The sequence below is a fragment of the Sus scrofa genome, chromosome 14 (genome assembly GCF_000003025.6).
Source record: "Sus scrofa isolate TJ Tabasco breed Duroc chromosome 14, Sscrofa11.1, whole genome shotgun sequence".
NCBI lineage: Eukaryota > Metazoa > Chordata > Mammalia > Artiodactyla > Suidae > Sus > Sus scrofa.
The window spans coordinates 34,319,276-34,339,912 of NC_010456.5; the positions used below are offsets into that span (position 1 = coordinate 34,319,276).

Below are 20,637 nucleotides of genomic sequence, written 5' to 3' on the forward strand. Positions count from 1 at the left end.
GAGCCACAATGGGAACTCATCCCATTTATTTTAATATTTCTTATTTTCTACCTTGTTATAATTAAAATCTTGGTTCTGCTTATAAGGGATTCTTCCTCCCAACAAAACACAAGAATTTTCAGAATGGAATGTTGCAATGTCTTTCCAGGAGTTCAGAAAGCTTCTGAACCTCCTTCTAAATAAGAGTCATTCTCATGGCTCCCTGTAGGTCCACCATCCATATTTAAACTAGAATTTCAAAACTGTCTCTTGTCCAAAGGATGAAGTCATTTTCTTTTTTATGCTGTTAGGTCATGTCTAAATTATTTGTAATCAACTATATTGAGCAACTTAGTGTTTCCATCAGTAGCAATAATCAGAGACCAAAAATGCACCAACATTTTAGAAATAAGAGTTCACTGATAGAATGTTATAACAAATAAAAAAAGGTGGTGGGTTATCTTTCCTATTTGGTTTTCTTTCCTTTCAAGACACTGGCATGTTTACCTTGTGTATGTTTTACTTTTCTTCTTTTTTTATTTATTACCTTTTATAAGGCCGCACCTGTAGCATATCAAAGTTCCTGGCCTCAGGGTCAAATTGGAGCTGCAGCTGAAGCCTATGTCACAGCCACAGCCACAGCCACACTGGATCCCAATAGCATGTGCAACCTATGACACAGCTTACAGCAACACCAGATCCTTAATCCACTGAGAGAGGCCAGGGATCAAGCCCAAATCCTCAGGAACAGTATGTCAGTTTCTTAACTGGCTGAGCCACAAAGAGAACTCCCTTTACTTGTCTTCTTGATTGCAAATAACATCTGTCAATGATCATGAACTTCTTTTCTATATGAATAGAGAGAACTGAACACTTGGATTATGAAAACTTACCCAATTTCTTCTATCCTTACTGCATTTGGTATGATGAGCTCTTAATAAATACTCTGTAGAGGGGGACCTAGTAAAAAAAAATTCTCTCATGACTTTAGTCTCACCCAACTTTTATAGTTACCTAATATGATTATGGACAGTGTTCCTCTAGGCCTATAAAAACCAAGTTCCCTCAAAACCAAGTTTTACCACCTAGAAATCTCTTTGCATCCCTTTCCATAATGGCACTCGGTCACACTCTTCAGGAGACATCCACATTTGAATTCATCTGAAAGGAAATCCTGCCAGCCCCTTTCCACAGGCCCTCTGTACACCCCCTAACACTCAAAAAACTGAAATTTTAAGGGGAAGCATCTTAATTGGAACGGATATGATTTTAAAACACTAGGGAAAACATGAATAGTATTTTGAACACAAATTTTGATAGCAAGAGTTTAGAAAGAGTTGATGATGGAGAGGTTTCTAAGAGTGAAGTCCTGAATGTATCTGACAAGGCTTAGGAACAAACTGTGTTCCTGAAATGAAACGATTTCTTCACAAAATGCTAAATTCTCAAAGCCCCTAAGTTTTAGGGTTTGGGGTGAAGGCAGCAGTTTTCAGTTTCCAGTATTAGTTCAACATATGTTTCACAAAAATATAAAGTATGGCTCTGAATTAAAACATGCACTTTCACCCCTGGCAAGCACAATGTTTCAGTTTGGGTCAAGATGGGTCTCTGGTTATCACCAGTAGCACTTAGGTCAAAGTTCATTATACTTTGGCCATTAGTTACCGCAAAAATCATAAAATCATTTCACAGGGCCCTGAGAAAAAATATGTTGAAGAGGTTTGCTGAAGCCTCCCTGAAGGGTTCCCCTACCAAACAGTTCCTGTTCCTAGTTTTTTTTTTTTTTTTTTTTTTTAGGGCCACACCAGCAGCCTATGAAAGTTTCTGGGCTAGGGGTCCAATCGGAGCTACAGTTGCTGGCCTACACCACAGCCACAGCAATGCCAGATCCTAGCCGCATCTGTGAACCTACACTACAGCTCATGGCAATGCCAAATTCTTAGCCCACTGAGCAAGGCCAGGGATCAAACCCAAATTCTCATGGTTCCTAGTCGGGTTCATTAACTGTTGAGCCACGACGGAAACTCCCTTACTTGTAATTATTATCATAACCCTCAAACTGAGTATTTCTTAACTTTGGTCTTGTAACTATGAAAACGCTCCCTGACAGTGCTAAATGCCTAGTTGTGCATACTATGCATCTAGGAGGTAGATTTTTTTTTCCCATCAACATCATTATACTGATGTCTGCGGAATGCAATGTAAGGAAGTGTAACTCCCTTGCCAAAGATATAAAAGCGGTTAAATACAGGAAACGTTCACAAGTCCTGAGTGAATAATTGCTGTTATCGATTTACGGCAGAATTATTTAGAAAGCTGTGCCAGGTCTAACGGGGAAATCGGGACCGCCTTAAAGGCTCTCGCATGGTGGTCTCCCAGAGTCCCAAGGGGCCTTGGCCTCTGGGAGTCTCCCCAGAAAAATAAAGGCTCAGAGGGGAGTGCCATGAACTTTGACCCCAACACAGCGCAAACAAGGACGACCGCACCCGAGGCGGGCCAGTGGGTGAGTGAAGTTGCAAGGTCTTCCGCGTCTGAGGAAACCCCGCCCCTCCCGGTCCCGCCCACATTCAACTCCGCCAATCCTCAAGCACCATCGACAGCTCTGCTTCCAAGGCACCTCCAATCAAGTACCTATATCTGGCCCTAAGTCTGTGCCCCGCGATCAGGGAAGGTCAGTAGAGAGCCTATTGGAGCCTGGCTGGGGGCGTGGTCAGGGGCAGGGGGCGGGCGGACTTGGGACGGCGGGGCGGAGCGCGCTCGGCGCAGTCGGGTGCGATTGGCCATCCCTGGCAGGAGCCGCACCTCGGACAGCAGCAGCGGCTGCAGCGGGAGGGTCCGTGTGGCGCCCAGGGGCGGCGGCGGCGGCGGCGGCGGCGGCGGTGGGGTCCTGCGTGCAAGAGTGGCACCCGACGCGGAAACCGCGAGCGGAGGCTCTGCGCAGCCGGACCCGTAGCTTACCGACCGGACCTGGGGATCTTCCCGGGAACAAGCGGCAGAAGAGCGATTCGGGAACAAGTGTGGGAGAGGAAGCGGCGGCGGCGACGCCGGGCCCCGGGGTGGTGACAGCAGGTCTGAGGTGAGAGCACCGGGGCGCAGGGAGGTGACAGTGAGCCGGGGCGAAGGAACTCAGGGCGGAGTGGGGTCGGCGAGGGACCGAGTGAGGGAGTTTCGGCAGCGGGTTTGACAGTTCTGGCTGAGGAGTCTCGGAGAGGGGCCGCCCCGCGTTTCTGAGAGGAGGACCCTGAGAGGGCTTGGGACATCGGGTGTGGTGGAAGGGGACCCGAGAGAGGCCGGGACAGCGGACCAGAGGGGGGGCCCTGAGGGGAAATGGAACGATGGGTCTGAGGGGAGACCTCAAGAGGGACCGGAACAGTGCGTCTGAGGGGAGACCCCAAGAGGGACCGGGATAGAGAGACTCAAGGGAAGGGTCCCTGAAATGGGCCAGGACAGCGGGTCTGAGCCGCAAGGGGACCCCGAGAGGGCTTGAGGCAGCAGGTGTGATGGGGGACTCCGAGAGGGACTGGGGCAGTGGCTGTGACGTGAGGCGCACCCCGAGGGGGCTGGGACCCAGGTCTGAGTTGGGACCCGGGGGCTACCCGTGGAGGCGCGGCCCAGCCCCTCGTGGGTGACTATAGGGGCCTGGGTCCCGGTCGCGGCGCCAGGCGAGTCGGGGCAGCTGGCCGCCGCTCCCCGGGTGCAGTCAGCCGAGCTTCCTAAGGGCGGAGTGGGAGACTGGGGGCCGCCTGAGCCCCCGTGACTCTGTGGGAGACTCTGGGGAACGGGGATTATGTAATGAGCCGTCTCCTACTCTAACGCGCAGGCTGGAGGGTCGGGCCGAAGCATAGGAATCTTGGAAAGGGCTGGAGCGAGGGACCGCCGGACCTCTGCTCGCTGGCCCCCTGGCTTCGCGTTTGTTTCTCCGAGTTGGGCGTGGATGCCTTGAAAGTGAAGCTTCCTGACCTCGATAGCTTCATCAGAAAGTGAAAAGTTGGAAAGGGCTTCTTTAACTCTCCACAAACCAGTGGCAAGGGAAAGGGACCCTTTTGGAGATCCAGGTTTTGGACTGGTGAGGCTGTTTTGATAGACTCTTGTCTTTCTCACTTTCAACTAAGCAAGGAGCTGACAAACTTACTCAGGTTTGTCAGCACATCAGTATCAGTGTTTACGATGCAGACTTACAGGAACTGCATACTAAGTTTCACTGTTTATCTTCGTGTGTTGGAAAGACATTTGGAAGGTCAAACTAAATTTTGAAAAGAGGTATTGGAGTCGCTAAACTAACAGCATTTTCCAATTAGATTCTTCATCCTGAAAAGCCACCAGGACTGAGCTTTAGGCGTAATTCTGGGACAAGCTGAAAGAGAAAAGCCTATTTAAACCAGACACTTTATGCCCTGGTGGGAGGCAAGTGTGTGTCTATTAAAATGCTGAAACAAACAGTGGAAAGCAATGGGGGGTGGGAATTGGGGTGCAGCCTCCTACCTTGATGGATGTGAAAATTAATGACGGGGCTAGTTGTTCAGAGTATTTAGGATATGTTAATACCGCCCTGACTACCTTTCTAATATTCTCCTGAATGCACATGCTTTGTTATGGTTGTACTCTGCAGTTTGGCATTTGAATTTTTAACCTCTTTTTCTCTATTGGTGTGTTGCTTCTCCTCACCCCTTATCTTTGTGACGGGTTCTTTTTTCACGGAAGCAGACTTAGAAAATGATGGTTTGGGGAAAATACCAGGAGATGTAATTACTCTATCATTTTGTAGTTATTTAGATATCTTCTTTGTTTCAGGTTTATAATACTGTCTTATTAGAAGCCTTTGCCCATGTTCAGTAATGTGCAGCTTCCACTAAGGGGAAGAAAGAAATGTTGTATTATTTCCCAAAGACATAATGTAGAAGGCTTACATTGAACTGCCTATTTAAAACCCAAGACAAAAAATACTGAAGGCATCTTACATCAGGGTGATAATAAGTAGAGGGAATGTGTCATTTGAGGAATTTTATTTAATATTACCTGATACAGAACAGTTCTTATATGCTCTCAAGGAGTGTGGAGCTTGATGTGGTTATGAAAATTCCACCCACTAGACCTCCTTCCCTAAGAAACAGAAATTATGGAGATGAGAGGAACAATAACAGGAAATACACAAATACAAACTTAAAATATGAGACACTATATTTAAGATGTGTTAAGTGTAACTTTTTTACATTACATTTATTTTTCCAGAACCCTAGGTAGAATTCAAGTAAAAATAAGGTCACTGAACTCAAGAGGTTATTTGCAAGGAGCATATGTGTTCCTTATTGTAGTGCATGTAACAGGTGAAATGGTCTTTGAAAGGATTGGGAATCTCAGTACCAATAATTCTGCTAAGTGATAGAAATATTTGAGCAGATAAGCTCTTCCGTCATGCTTGTTAGCTTATTTCTGTTTGGTAAAAATGGTAGTTTCTCAAGACAAAACGTTAAATTTAATTCCTCTGGAGAAAAGAAAGTGTTCTGATACTCCCAAGTGATTACTAAAGCAGTAATTTCAGGGAGTTCCTGTCGTGGCTCAGTGGTTAACGAATCTGACTAGGAACCATGGGGTTGTGGGTTCGATATCTGGCCTCACTCAGTGGGTTAAGGATCCGGCGTGAGCTGTGGTGTAGGTTGCAGATGCGGTTCGGATTTGGCGTTGCTGTGGTTCTGGCGTAGGGCAGCAGCTACGGCCCCAATTCGACCCCTAGCCTGGGAACCTCCATATGCCGCGGGTGCGGCCCTAGAAAAGGCAAAACAAACAAAATAATAATAATAATAATAAAATAAAAATAAAGCAGTCATTTCAACCACAGTATATTATAGTATTGATCCAGAGACCATGAAGGGAGAGTCATTGTAATCGAATTTTTAGTGATAGGAAGGGCCGATAGTAACTGTTTATTCCTAGGCAAATGGAGTTGGGGTGGGGGAGTTGGTTAGGAAGGTAGGGATGCAGTGGGAATTTATTTTCAATGGTTTCACAAAATAAAACTACATTTTGAGAAACTATTAATATGTAAATTCATTACACCTATGCCCATTTTAACTTTCTTTTCAATTGAAAAATATAATAAAAAGAGATTAAGAAGGAGCCTCACACTTCCATATGAATGGTTATGGCCACCACAGAATGCAAATTCTTTTTTTTTTTTTTTTTTTTTTTTTTTGTCTTTTTGCCATTTCTTGGGCCACTCCCACGGCATATAGAGTTTCCCAGGCTAGGGGTCCAATCGGAGCTGTAGCCGCCGGCCTACACCACAGCCACAACCACACGGGATCCGAGCCACATCTGCGACCTACACCACAGCTCACGGCAACGCTGGATCCTTAATCCACTGAGCAAGGGCAGGGATAGAACCCGCAACCTCATGGTTCCTAGTTGGATTCGTTAACCACTGTGCCACAACGGGAACTCCCAGAATGCAAATTCTTTTTGGTTTAGGGTTCTTAAACTATTCTTAGTCTTAGTTCAGGAGGATTCAAGTACTGCCCAGTAAATACAATAACCCATTTTATACTTTCTTTACCACTTGAGTCATATACAGTCAAACCATTGTAATCTTAGAGTCTACCTTGATATCTAATTTGGCTTAATGTTTAAGCCAACCTGAATAAAAGTTCTCATTGCTTGCCAGTGTTCATACTTGTTGGTTTCAGTGGTAGGGGAGAATGAATGAAAAGTAACTCTTGGTACTTTTACTTTAGAGTCTCTTTATTTAGAGTTTAGTTTAGAGCCATTAAAAGTATCTTTCCTTTTATAATCTTTTCATCCAGTTTTTCTTTCTTCCCTCCCCTAAAAAGAAAACAGACTGGCAAACAGAAAGCAAGCTTCCCTCTAAAAGAGTTTTGTGACTCTCCTAAGAGAAGACTTCTTTTCAGTCTTAAGTGAGTCCTATCAAGCAGAGAGAATAGTTACCAGTAGTGTTAAGGGATATGTACAGTTGCATTTCTGCGTGGGGATTTGTTTGTGATTATTTAGCTTTAACATCCATTTAATTAGTTACTTTGTCATTTGTGAGGATACATTAAAAGTTTGTTTCTATTTCTTAAACTCAGACTCACCTTAGTTAAAAAAAAATTAGTTATGTTTAACTGTAGTTATGAATTGAATGTGTTGAGTTTAAGATCCATAATGTGGTCTAACTCATTCACAAGGTATGGGCACCAAATTAAAAAGCATTCAGAATTTTTATGATAGTAGGAATTAAATGGATGAATTTTTTTTTTTTTTTTTTTGTCTTTTTGCTATTTCTTTGGGCCGCTCCCGCGGCATATGGAGGTTCCCAGGCTAGGGGTTGAATCGGAGCTGTAGCCACTGGCCTACGCCAGAGCCACAGCAACGCGGGATCCGAGCCGCGTCTGCAACCTACACCACAGCTCACGGCAACGCCGGATCGTTAACCCGCTGAGCAAGGGCAGGGACCGAACCCGCAACCTCATGGCTCCTAGTCGGATTCGTTAACCACTGCGCCACGACGGGAACTCCAAATGGATGAATTTTATTATTCCAGCTGTATGTTGTTAAAGGAACCTAAATACTTTATAAAATCAACCTAATGCATTTTTTAGTAGTTTAGTAGAGACATTGGAGTATATTTAAAGTCTTTGTAGGAGTTCTCATTATAGCTCAGCAGTAATGAAACCAACTAGTATCCATCGATCCCTGGCCCTGCTCAGTGGGTTAAGGATCCCGGGTTGCCCTGAGCTGTGGTGTAGGTCACAGATGCATCTCAGATCGGGTCTTGCTGTGGCTGTGGCATAGGCTGGCAGCTGCAGCTCTGATTTGATGCCTAACCTGGGAACTTCCATATGTCATGGGTATGGCCCTAAAAAGAAAAAAAAAAAAAAGTCTTTGTAGATTATTTTTATTTTACAACGTAATGACATAGGGGTCAGTTTCTTGATTTAACACAGATCTTCTCCCAGCTTTTGTCTACTCTCTCAGAAATACACATTTTCATCCCCAGCATGGGTGAGAAAAGAAATATACCTCAATAAACATTTTATACCTAACAAAACCTACTCCCGGAGTTCCCGTCGTGGCGCAGTGGTTAACGAATCCGACTAGGAACCATGAGGTTGTGGGTTCGGTCCCTGCCCTTGCTCAGTGGGTTAACGATCTGGCGTTGCTGTGAGCTGTGGTTTAGGTTGCAGACGCGGCTCGGATCCTGCGTTGCTGTGGCTCTGGCGTAGGCTGGTGGCTACAGCTCTGATTACACCCCTAGCCTGGGAACCTCCATATGCCCAGGGAGCAGCCCAAGAAATAGCAAAAAAGACCAAAAAAAAAAAAAAAAAAAAAAAAAAAAAAAAAAAAAAAAACCTACTCCCATGAGGCCCATGTAGCCTTAGTTCCTAATACTGGGAATTGATGTGCTGGAGTCTAGTGTTTGGGGCCCTTTCACCTCACCCCTGCCCTCAGTGAAATGATGGATGGCAGAATCAACCCCATATTTGTTATGCTCATTTATTTTGTCTTTTTTAGGGCCGCATCCACTGCATATACAAGTTCCCAGGCTAGGGGTCGAATCAGAGCTGCAGCTGCCAGCCTATATGCCACAACACAGCAATGCCAGATCTGAGCCATGTCTGTGACCTACCTACACCATAGCTCAGGGCAACACCAGATCCTTAACCCACTGAGTAGGGTCGGGAATTGAACTCACACACTCGTGGATAATAGTCGGATTCATTTCCTTGAGCCACAATGGGAACTCCAAAGCAGAATGTTTTCTTAAATAAACTAATAATCTAATTAGTCTTGGCAGTAGGCACACAAAACAGAATCATAGTTTATGGCTAATTTTCCATTCTGTTGTGAACATTAGCCTTTACTTCTTGAAGGATTTGTCTGTAAATACACAAATATTTCCAAAACCCACCTAAATACAGTTTTTAACTGACCTAGGTCAAGATTTAATAGCAGAGATCAAAATTACATATTATGCTTCAGTTACCTTTATGCTTCCCTTGTCTTTTGTGTAAATCTCTCATTGTATACCAGTTCATTGTTTACATGTGTTTGTCTTTAACAAGCTTGTGAGCACTGTGAAGGCAGACATGGTCATATTCACCTTTGCATCCCCATACCACATATAGTGCCCAGCACAAAGTATGACGGACGCTCAATAGATGTTAATTGAATTAATTAATTAATGATCAGCAGATTAGTGGATTATATTTATGCTCACATTTAGTTTCCTGTGCTCACTGAGGGCTTTTTAGTACATCAAAAGAGTGTTAAATAAAGTGATTCAGGAGTTCCCATCGTGGTGCAGCAGAAATGAATCCAACTACGAACCATGAGGTTGCAGGTTCGATCCCTGGCCTCACTCAGCAGGTTAAGGATCTGGCATTGCCGTGAGCTGTGGTGTAGGTCACAGACGAGGCTCGGATCCTGCGTTGCTGTGGCTGTGGTGTAGGCTGGCAGCTGTAGCTCCGATTAGACCCCTAGCCTGGGAACTTCCCTATGCTGCACCTGAGGTCCTAAAATAATAACAATAATAATGTTTAAATATAATTATTGCTACCAGTGAAGATAACCGATAATTCTTTCATGAAGGACTTTTGACCCTGACACTTGGTAAATTGATACTGGTGGTAGCAAGTATGTGGAAACTTGTATGTTCACACTCAGCCTGATAATATTTCCTGGAGTGACCTTTGACTCTGGGTGTTGGGAATTTGTTGTTTCGTTTCCTTAAGTGATATTTTTTACCTGTAAGGAATAGGTTCTAATTTAGGTCTTTGGAAGTTTTCCTTTCTCTAGGTATTAGCAACAAAGTAAATAAGATTCATTTGCAGCAGAAGGTAGTGCTAACTTGAGTCTGTGGTGAAGGCTGGGAAAATTCTAACACTCTAGTCTTCTAAAGCAAAATTCCTTACTTTGTGATATAATCAATTTTCAGCTGTGAACAAATAAATTTATTGTTATCTCTTCTGTTATCTTTCATATTGTATTCTTCATAGTGGGGAGAAGACACCATTCTGACTCACTATATATATATTTAAAATATATGTATTTATATTCTCCTTTTTTTGGCTTTTCCCCCCCTTTTTTGGCTGCATTCGTGGCATTTGGAAGTTCCTAGGCCAGTGAACAAACTTGCACTGCCACAGAGACAACATTGGATCCTTAACCCTCAGTGGGAACTCCACGCACCAGATATTTTATGTCTTTGTCATATATCCCCACACATAGACTCTGTGAAATTTAGACTCTGTGAAAGCAGAGGGTTTTTTTTGTTTGTTTGTTTTTGCCTTTTCTAGGGCCGATTCCCGAGGCATATGGAGGTTCCCAGGCTAGGGCTCTAATCGGAGCTGTAGCCGCTAGCCTACGCCACAGCCACAGCAACGCAGGATCCGAGCCTCATCTGTGACCTACACCGCAGCTCACAGCAATGCCAGATCCTTAACCTGCTGAGCGAGGCCAGGGAGCGAACCTGCAACCTTATGGTTCCTGGTCAGATTCGTTAACCACTGCGCCATGACGGCAACTCCGAGATTTTTTAATTATTGCTCTCTCCCCAACTCATATAACAGTGCCTACCTAGCATGTAGTAGTTGCTCAGTAAATATTTATTGAATAACTAAATAGATCAACTTGGCTCTGGGAATTCCTCCCACTTGTGGCTAAAAAGATTTTGTTGGTTGAAACATAGTAAGTGGCAGTTCTAGTTGTGGCACAGCAGAAACAAATCCCACTAGTACCCATGAGGATGCGGGTTCAATCTCTGGCCTCACTCAGTGGGTTAGGGATCCGGTGTTGCCGTGAGCTATGGTGTAGGTTGCAGACCTGGCTCGGATCTGGCATTGCTGACTGTGGTATAGGCTGGCAGCTGTAGCTCCGATTCAACCTCTAGCATGGGAACCTCCATATGCCTCTGGTGCAGCCCTAAAAAAGCAGAAAGGAAGGAAGGAAGGGAGGGAGGAAGGAAGAAAGGAAAGAAAGAAAGATAGGAAGTAAAATCCTTAAGAAGTATAGCTTGGGAGAGTACAGTTTGTATAGTTTATTCTTTGGGTTTTACACTTTTCTCTGAGAAGCTTTGAATATAGTGTATTTTTGTTTTATCAAACACAAATGAAAGCCATTCCTACCACATCATAACATCCAAGACAATTCTGTCCCATCTGGCCACAACCTTAAAAAACTACATTCATTATAATAATATCTAATGGAAGCTGCTGACACAGCCCTTAGTCAGTAAAGATTTAGAAGACCATCACACCAATACTGGTGTGTGGTATTAATCACACCATCATTAATAAGTTCGAAAATAACAAGTGCTGGAGGGGATGTGGAGAAAAGGGAACCCTCCTGCACTGCTGGTGGGAATGTAAGCTGGTTCATCCACTATGGAGAACAGTATGGAAGTATCTTAGAAAACTATATGTAGAACTACCATATGACCCAGCAATCTCATTCTTGGGCATATATGCAGACAAAACTCTCCTTAAAAAAGACACATGCACTCACATGTTCATTGGAGCACTATTCACAATAGTCAAGACATGGAATCAACCCACATGTCCACCAATAGATGATTGGATTAGGAAGATGTGGTATATATACACAAAGGAATAGTACTCAGCCATGAAAAAGAACAAAATAATGACATTTGCAGTAACATGGATGGAACTAGAGACTTTCATCCTGAGTAAAGTAAGTCAGAAAGAGAAAGACAAATACCGTATGATATCACTTATATCTGGAATATAATATACGGCACAAAGGAACCTTTCCACAGAAAAGAAAATCATGGACTTGGAGAACAGACTCGTGGTTGCCAAGGGGGAAGGGGCCTAGGGAGGGAGGGACTAGGATCTTGGGGTAAGTAGATGCAGAATGTTGCCTTGGGGATGGATTAGCAATGGGATCCTGCTGTGTAGCACTGGGAATTCTGTCTATTCACACACGATGGAACACGTAATGTGTAAAAAAAGAATGTATACATGTAAGTGTAACTGGGTCACCATGCTGTACAGTAGAAAAAAATATATATAAATAAATGATAAAAAAGGATTTGTAAGACCAAAATTGTGGTAAAATTCAGTCCAGGGGCATTATCCCTGGACTTGTTTTTCTTAGATGCTGATAATAACCCTGAAAATTTGTCAAATCAAGCTTCTGATGTTAATTTGGGGTTATCAGTTTTCTGCACATACAAGTAATTGGGTTTGAAATGTGTTTTAAGCCTGAATTAAAAGAACTTAGTCACTGGTGACTCATGGTGAGTTTTTCCTTTTCCCTGCTGGGACATATGCCATTGCCTACATCCAACCTGGCCTTTTCGAAACATTGAAAGCATTAAGAATTCTGTTTTTATGTACTGGGTTCTGGAGAAGTTCTTTTAGGTTTAGGGTGGTGTGGCCTTAATTAAGATGCTTTTTAGTAATGGGCACTACAACTGACTTTCAAAATTTCCATGCAAATTTCTTTAGTCTCTGCCTTTATGGAAGTTTTCTCATTATATATGAAACAGTTGGAAGTCTACTAGATGGTGCATGAATGACCACAGGGACTTTGTTTTGTTTGGTACTGTATTCTTATTGCTTTGCACAGAGAAAGCAATTACTACATCTTTGTTGAGTGAAGTCACATACACTCTTTTTTTTTTTTTTTAAAAGATCTTCACTCTATACATACTAGCCTAATACAGTGCATTTTAGAACAATCATGAAAGTTTATTGAAATAAATTTCCTCCAGGTCTTTTGAATTAGGTCATCACTAATTCCCAATCAACCTAGTTTGGGAGGCTCTTGGTACTAGCCCAAGGTAGTTCTGCCCTAATAGTTCTTAGCATTGATTGTGCCAACCTGACATCTCCTTTAGCAGTTCACTTACCAAAGGAAGGGCAAACCGGCAACACCCATAAGGCACTTGCACCTGTGGGAACCAATGGGAGTTGTAACAGGAAATACTTCAGCTTGCAGTACCGATAGTAATGAGCAGCGCCCAGGTCACGCTTTGTTTTATCTGCAGTTTGTTATTTGGATTGTACAAGGTTTCTTGGAGTTTATATATATGACACATGTATATAAGTTTAAAAGAGAATTAACTTTAAATTTGAAAATTAAAGTGTGAATGGTTCCTGGCATTTTCTTCATTATCAAAGAATTGGTGGTGAGTTGTCCTCCTTTAAATAAGTTCTTTCTTTAGCTTATAGTGTTGTGTCCCGGAAACCTCATTCTGGCACATAAGGAGGGGGGAGATGGAGGGTGGGTAAATGTAAAATAACTAAAACTTAGGCTGATACTATCAGTAAAAACAACCATTATGGTAGGCATTGATAGAATTGTGTAGATTTTAACTTCAGATTTTTTGAGCTGGGGGTATTTTCCTCTGCTGTAGGGACTGGAGGGAAAAAAATAGGAAAAATTTTTAGAAAGCTCTATGCAGAATTTCAAAATGCAAGGCTGTATGAAACGCTGTTGATGTTAACTGTCTGACCAGGAAGTACTCTCTTTAAGCCTCATTTATAAAACTGTGTCTATAATAACTTCCTTTCTCGGGATGAAGGTGCTGATAGCATGGTCTTGTTCTTAGCAACTGAAGTGGAGTTCGGTTTTATCTTTCCTTAAGTGAATAAGAGGCAGCTTTTTAAAGAAAACCATCTGTGGGACAATCTTAGTGTTTGCTGTGGCTAAATAAAGAATTTGTAAAGTCTTTAGTTGTTGGATTGGAAATGTAAGACATCCATTTGAGAAGGTCTACTGTGAGTAAGCTTAGTGTTTTGTTTTACATTTAATGTTTTATTATAAATATGGTTTATGTCTAAACATAGCTAATAAACTGTTGAATTTCCTGTGAATATTTATGACCTTAGCTCAAAGTCCAGCTGAGAGCAATCAACCTCAAAAGTCACTGGGTTCATATGCTCTATTTTAATTTGTAATTTGATATTTTACAACTAAATATTAGTGGGAATTTTTTTCAAAATGTTTTGATTTTTCCTTTCTCCTGGAGAATTAATACAGAACGGCAAATAAAACATCAAATCTTGTCAGAAGAGCCTCTGAAACAAAAATATTAAATATACTGAAGATCATCTTTATTAAATGAATGCAGTTTATGCTAATGATATTATCACTATAAGACAATATTTCAAAGTTAAGCTACTCAAAATGGCACACTATTCATCCTGGAAATCTTAAAAAATAACAAGGCCACTTCCTCTCTGTCTTTTACAGAAAGGGCATAAGAACAGAAAGCAGAGCCATTTCTTTAATGTAATATCAGTTTTAGAGACAGAAAAGTCAGGAGATTTGGTCACATTTACTTCTTTTTCTTTTTGTTGTTGTTGTTTAGTAATTAAGGTTAGTTACTAAAGTATAAAAATAAAATATCTTAGGTATGAGATAATAATTTATGAGATTACTTTAGTCCATAAAGTGAAATTAGATGAAGTTGGCAAGTATATAATTTTGTACTTAATATCTCACAGATTGTATATTTAAAAATTCGTGCAAAATATTTTATAATCCAAGAAAGGTACCTTAATAGTTTCCTTCTCATATTTACTAGGCTTTAGGAACAAGGTTTAAATGAAATGTGTATAACCCACTCCTAATATTTTACTTAATGGATGTGTAAATTAAAGTCTTATAATTGTACATAGGATACATTTTCATTCAAGAGGCATCGCAGCAGATATTACAGATTTGGGGACACGTATTCTTCCATATAAAAAAAGAAATTAAAACTTTCAAATAATCTTTGAAATACATGGTTTTTGTTCCTTTGGATGTATGAATGTTAAAGACTTAAAAGTGCAAATGATGTAAATTTCAGTATTCATAGATAAGGAGGACATTTATCATGATTGAGAATTATATTAGCGCTCCAAAAGTATTCCAGTCAGTTTGGGTGGGGGTGGGCCAGAGGAAGTGGGTGGGGCTTCACAGTAGTGACAGATTACTGCAGATCTTCTGGCTGCCTGCCAAAACACCACTAGTTGGAAGGAAAAGTGGTAGTTACTAATTGCATCCTACTAATTTGTACATGTTCATTTAAGCAGTTATAACCGTTTGCTGTTTCCATGCTCAGATGACAAGTTTTAAACTCTGACTTACTTGACATGTGCATAATCTTCTGGAGTGGACCTTAGTCGTATCTATTATCTTCAGTCTGCAGTGATCACACTGACTCTTTTGTGAAAGACCATGTGTTAGCAGAAAAAAAGAGGGATGAGGGGAAACAACTTGAAACTATAACTGCTTTACTTTCTAGTGAAAAATATTGTGGAGTTAAAATGTAAAGTGTCCCATCATATTTAGACAATTTGTATGAAATACTAATAAAAATAATCATCTCTTGCAAAGGAGTTTGCAGTTCTGCTGTTCTGGTTCAGCTTAAAATTGGGATTCTTACTGTTGCAACATAAAAGGAAGCTTTGTGGAGGAAATATGACATCTCTGCCCAGATACATAAGGAGGAGAGTTATTTTTAAAAGTGTTTTCTTATGAATATATTTTATGTACTGAGAAGTATCTTTAAAAAGCTCATTTTGGGGAGTTCCCGTTGTGGCACAGTGGAAACAAATCTGACTAGTCTCCATGAGGATGCGGGTTTGATCCCTGGCCTCACTAAGTAGGTTGGGGATCCATTGTTGCTGAAAGTTATGGTGTAGGTTGCAGACACAGCTCAGATCCCAAGTTGCTGTAGCTGTGGCATAGGCTGGCAGCTATAGCTCTGTTTGGATACCTAGCCTGGGAATTTCCATATGCCCCAGATGTGGTCCTAGAAAAGCAAAAAAAAAAAAAAGTTTGTTTCTATTTCAGGGTTATTGGTAGGAGTTAATAGTTTGCTTAGGTCAAGGGAGTTCTACTAAGAAAATACTTTTTTAAAAGCATTTTGGGAGTTCCTGTTGTGGCTCAGTGGTTAACGAATCTGACTAGGAACCAGGAAATTCGATCCCTGGCCTTGCTCAGTGGGTTAGGGATCCCGCGTTGCTGTGAGCTGTGGTGTAGGTTGAAGACGCGGCTCGGATCCCACGTTGCTGTGGCTCTGGCGTAGGCCGGTGGCTACAGCTCCTATTCGACCCCTAGCCTGGGAACCTCTGTATGCCGAGGGAGCGGCCCAAGAAATGGCAAAAAGACAAAAAAAAAAAAAAGCATTTTGATGTCACCAATCAGCCTAATTCATCTTGACCGGGCTGATCTAAGTAGCGTTTTTTTGGTTTGTTTAATTTTTTTTAATGTGAATCAAATTAAGGAAGTATGGAGGAAGTTCTCTTGTGGCCCAGTGGGTTAAGGATCCTGCTTTGCTGCAAGCTCCAACTGCAGCACAGGTTCGATCCCTGTCCCAGAAACTTCCACATGCTGTAAATGCAGCCCCCCAAAAAGAAGATATTGAGATCCTGTCAATACCATCAGATAGTAATGTACCGTGTGTCCTACTACACTCTGGTTTAGGTAAAGAGTTCAGTGTTTCCAGTATAAGAAAAGGTTAGAATTGAGTCAAGGAATCTACCCATTTATATCACTGATGCTCTTCCCAAACCCTTTGACACAATGAGTAGCATGCCCAGTTTCATAATCTCTTACTTTTGGTTTCGGTCACATATATTTGGGGTTGGCAGTATAATCTACTGACTAACAGGAGCATGCCAGATGAGCACATCTGCCACTTACTAGTTCACCAGCTTTCTACCACTGTAAAATGGGCATAATCACAATACCAACCTCACAGGATTGCTGAGAGGATTAAATGAGCTTGTGGGTGAAAAGCACAACTTTGGCCATGCAATGTAAAGGAAGAGCTCAGTGAGTGATCATCAATAGGGTTATTTTTGCTACTTTGGGACATTTAAAGTCTTATTCACAGCTCTACCAGAAAATGACCATGGCAATAAGTATAAAACAATGCATGCAATCATGTAGAGATAATAGGATCAGTGTTGTGATAACAGAAGGGAGAGCATTTGAATGAAATCTAGAAATCTTCTTTACCTTACCTCACTTACCGCATTCTGTACTTACTACCCATTCTAAGAGGAGAGTGGAGGCAGAGGAAGAGTTGACTGCAGACTTAAATATTTAATCAAAAAAATGAGTCTGCCAAATTTAGCTTTAGTAACACTTTTCTCCTTGTTTTTGACTTCAGAGAATATCTTCCCAATTTGATAGCCCAATTCAGGAAAGCAATGTGTCAAAGTATTGATTTTTTTAATTCATTTTCTCACTAGAGTTGGTTGGTTTTCTTCTGATAGGATCATTGTCAGATCAAGTTAGAACTATATTTCCAAATTTTAGATCACCTAAAAAATGAGTTGGGTTTTTGGCAGGTGGATTGTTTTTGGAGTTGTTTGTTGTTTGTTTGGTGGGTTTTTTGGTGGAGGGGTTGTAAACAAGACAATAGAGAATACACATTTGAGTATAAAGAAAAATGTTTTTCTGTTCTCAGTATGTTAATCTCTGGGGGCTTAGATCCTGTAATGGGTTATTTAACTTTGTATTGAAAAACAACGAATTTTTACATAAGCAAGTTTTCATGGGGCTGTGTTAGCAAAGCAGTTGTGAAACTGGGGACTCCTGCAGTAAATTCACTAAGTAAAACAGTGAAACTACTTAAAGGGCACTTGAAAAACATTTAGGCTTTGTGAGTATATTTCTAGTGTTTGAAATGTCCAGATCTTTTTTTTTTTTTTTTTTTTTTTTTTTTTTCTTTTTTAGGGCTGTACCTGTAGCATGTGGAAATTCCCAGGCTGGAGGTTGAATGGAAGCTGTAGTTGCCAAACTATTCCACAGCCACATAGGATCTGAGTCGCATCTGTGACCTACACCACAGCTCAGGGCAATGCCAGATCCCTAACTCACTGAATGAGGCCAGGGATTGAACCCTCATCCTCATGGATACTAGTCAGGTTCGTAACCCACTGAGCCACAGTGGGAACTCCCAAAATGTCTAGATCTTTAATCTGTGGTGTAACCCCTTTACCTGATGGCCAGTCCCTGGATTAGTCTGCATCTCATCCTTATTTCTGGTGCTCCCTAATTTCTCAATCTCAAGGCCCATCACATTGCCACTAAAATGCACTTTATCTGTGTGCACCCATCCCACTTAGGCCCTTATTGCCTCATTCCTGGATTACCACAATTGCCTTCCTTCACATCTGTTTTTTCCAACTCATCCTAATTAACTTTCCTTAAATGCTACTATTTTTATTTTTATTATTTTTTCTTTTTTTCTTTTTTCGTATTTTCTAGGGCTGCACCCACGGCATATGGAGGTTCCCAGGCTAGGGGGTCTAATCGGAGTCGTAGCCACTGGCCTTCACTAGAGCCACAGCAACGCAGGATCCGAGCTGAGTCTTCGACCTATAGCACAGCTCACAGCAACGCCGGATCCTTAACCCACTGAGCCAGGCCAGGGATCAAACCCACAACCTCATGGTTCCTAGTCGGATTCGTTAACCACTGAGCCATGATGGGAACTCCTTTTTATATTTTTTTTTTAAATGCTACTATTTTTAGGACATCATTCCCCTTTTTGGAAAGCCCCATTGTTTCCTTGGCTTCCACTACATTAAATCTAACATATTCTGCCAGAATTTTGATGCCCTTTCATTTTTTTTCCTTTTTCTTTTTTGGTTTCACCCATGGCATGGGGAAATTCCCAGACCAGGAATCAAACCTGTGCCACAGCAGTGACCTGAGCCACTGCAGCAACCATGGCAGACCCTTAAACCATTGCACCATAAGGAAACTCCTTGATGCCCTTTTTAATCTGTCACACACTACTTACCCAACTTCATTTCCTGTATTCCTTGGCCCATTCTTTCTGCTCTCTTGAAGCCAGCCTGTCTTTCAAACACATTACCCATTCAGTCTGTGCTCCTGGTACTTTTTGTTTGTTTGTTTTGTTTTTTTTGCTATTTCTTTGGGCCGCTCCTTTGGCAAATGGAGGTTCCCAGGCTAGGGGTCTAATCTGAGCTGTAGCCACCGGCCTACGCCAGAGCCACAGCAACGCGGGATCTGAGCCGCGTCTTCAGCCTATACCACAGCTCATGGCAACGCCGGATCTTAACCCACTAAGCAAGGGCGGGGACCGAACCCGCAACCTCATGGTTCCTAGTTGGATTTGTTAACCACTGCACCATGACGGGAACTCCTTCTGGTACTATTTACTTCACTCAAAAAGCCCTCTTCCCTTCTCTGTCTGTTCAGATTTTACCTTTTTTTTAAGACACTGTGTAAAGTTTACATTGTTTCCAACTTTTCCTAATTAAGCTTTTACTATTTTTCTGCAAATTCCTGAGTAATTTTTAAAGTAGTAAACCAACAAATGAACATATGCATAGCATTTTCTATCATCTACTAATGATGTAAACATTTTGAATACGAGGACCATATCTTACAATTAAATCTTTCCCTGTCCCTAGCCTAATGCTGAGGTACCTGACTTTGATTTGCAAGAAAAGAAATTAGTAAAACCGTTTCATCATACCTGCCTAAAAGTAAAGTCAACAATCCTGTAGTTCCCGTGGTGGCGCAGTGGTTAACAAATCTGACTGGGAACCATGAGGTTGCAGGTTCGATCCCCGCCCTTGCTCAGTGGGTTAAGGATCTGGCATTGCCGTGAGCTGTGGTGTAGTTCGCAGATGCGGCTCAGATCCTGCGTTGCTGTGGCTCTGGCGTAGGCCGGCGGCTATAGCTGCGATTCCACCCCTAGCCCGGGAACCTCCATATGCCGTAGGAGCGGCCCAAGAAATGGCAAAAAGACAAAAAATAAATAAATAAATAAAATTAAAAAAAAAAAAACCAATCCTCATGATATTCAAGGGACCTGAATAGCTTGCTTTCTTTTTCTTTTTCTTTCTTTTTTTTTTTTTTTTTTGTCTTTTTGTCATTTCTTGGGCCGCTCCTGCGGTATATGGAGGTTCCCAGGTTAGGGGTCCAATCGGAGCTGTAGCCACCAGCCTACACCAGAGCCACAGCAACGCGGGATCCACGCTGCGTCTGCAATCTACACTACAGCTCACGGCAACACCGGATCTTTAACCCGCTGAGCAAGGGCAGGGATCAAACCTGCAACCTCATGGTTCCTAGTCGGATTCGTTAACCACTTCGCCACGACGGGAACTTCTGAATAGCTTTCTAATTTGGGTCTGATCTGTTACCTCATTTATAGAAATATGCAAGGCAAATGAAGACACTTTTGTAACTGTTTATGGCTGACATGTTTGTATTTCCTTATGAGAAACTGTGTAAGTGTGTATTTGTATGTATCTATCCGTAGATATACATACATATTATATATATACATGTATATGATTTTGTTTTCTTCCTTAAAATGGTATAGCCAGCCACACATGGAGGTTTAGTTCTCTTATTAATAACTTTGTGTCCTTTCATTATAGATTAAATGTGATCATTACATTTTATATAACCAAGAAGTATTCTTACCTACTTCTGTAAGTAATTATAGTTAAGTGGCTACTGTGTGTAACTTGGGCTCTGTGAAGGGATATTGGAATTAATTATATATAATTCCTGCCCTCACAAAACTGGGAATTCTATCAGGGAAGATGAAATATATACTCAGAAGTTTAAATATAAGAATATTTGTTAATGGAGTTCCTGTTGTGGCTCAGTGGTTAACGAATTTCACTAGGATCCATGAGGATGCAGGTTCCA

General features: G+C 41.8%; 1 protein-coding gene across 3 annotated transcripts in view; it reads left to right on the forward strand.

Moving 5' to 3' along the window:
* The window catches only part of TAOK3 (TAO kinase 3), a 192,219-nt gene continuing 174,322 nt past the window's right edge, over positions 2,741-20,637 (forward strand). Inside the window, exon 1 of one of the 3 annotated variants that reach the window (XM_001924400.7) lies at positions 2,741-3,055. The gene's annotated coding sequence lies outside the window, so the exon portion shown is untranslated. Of the gene's footprint in view, positions 3,056-11,986; positions 13,124-20,637 lie in introns of those variants that run through there. The other 2 variants (XM_021073054.1, XM_003483429.4) reach the window with 2 other exon arrangements.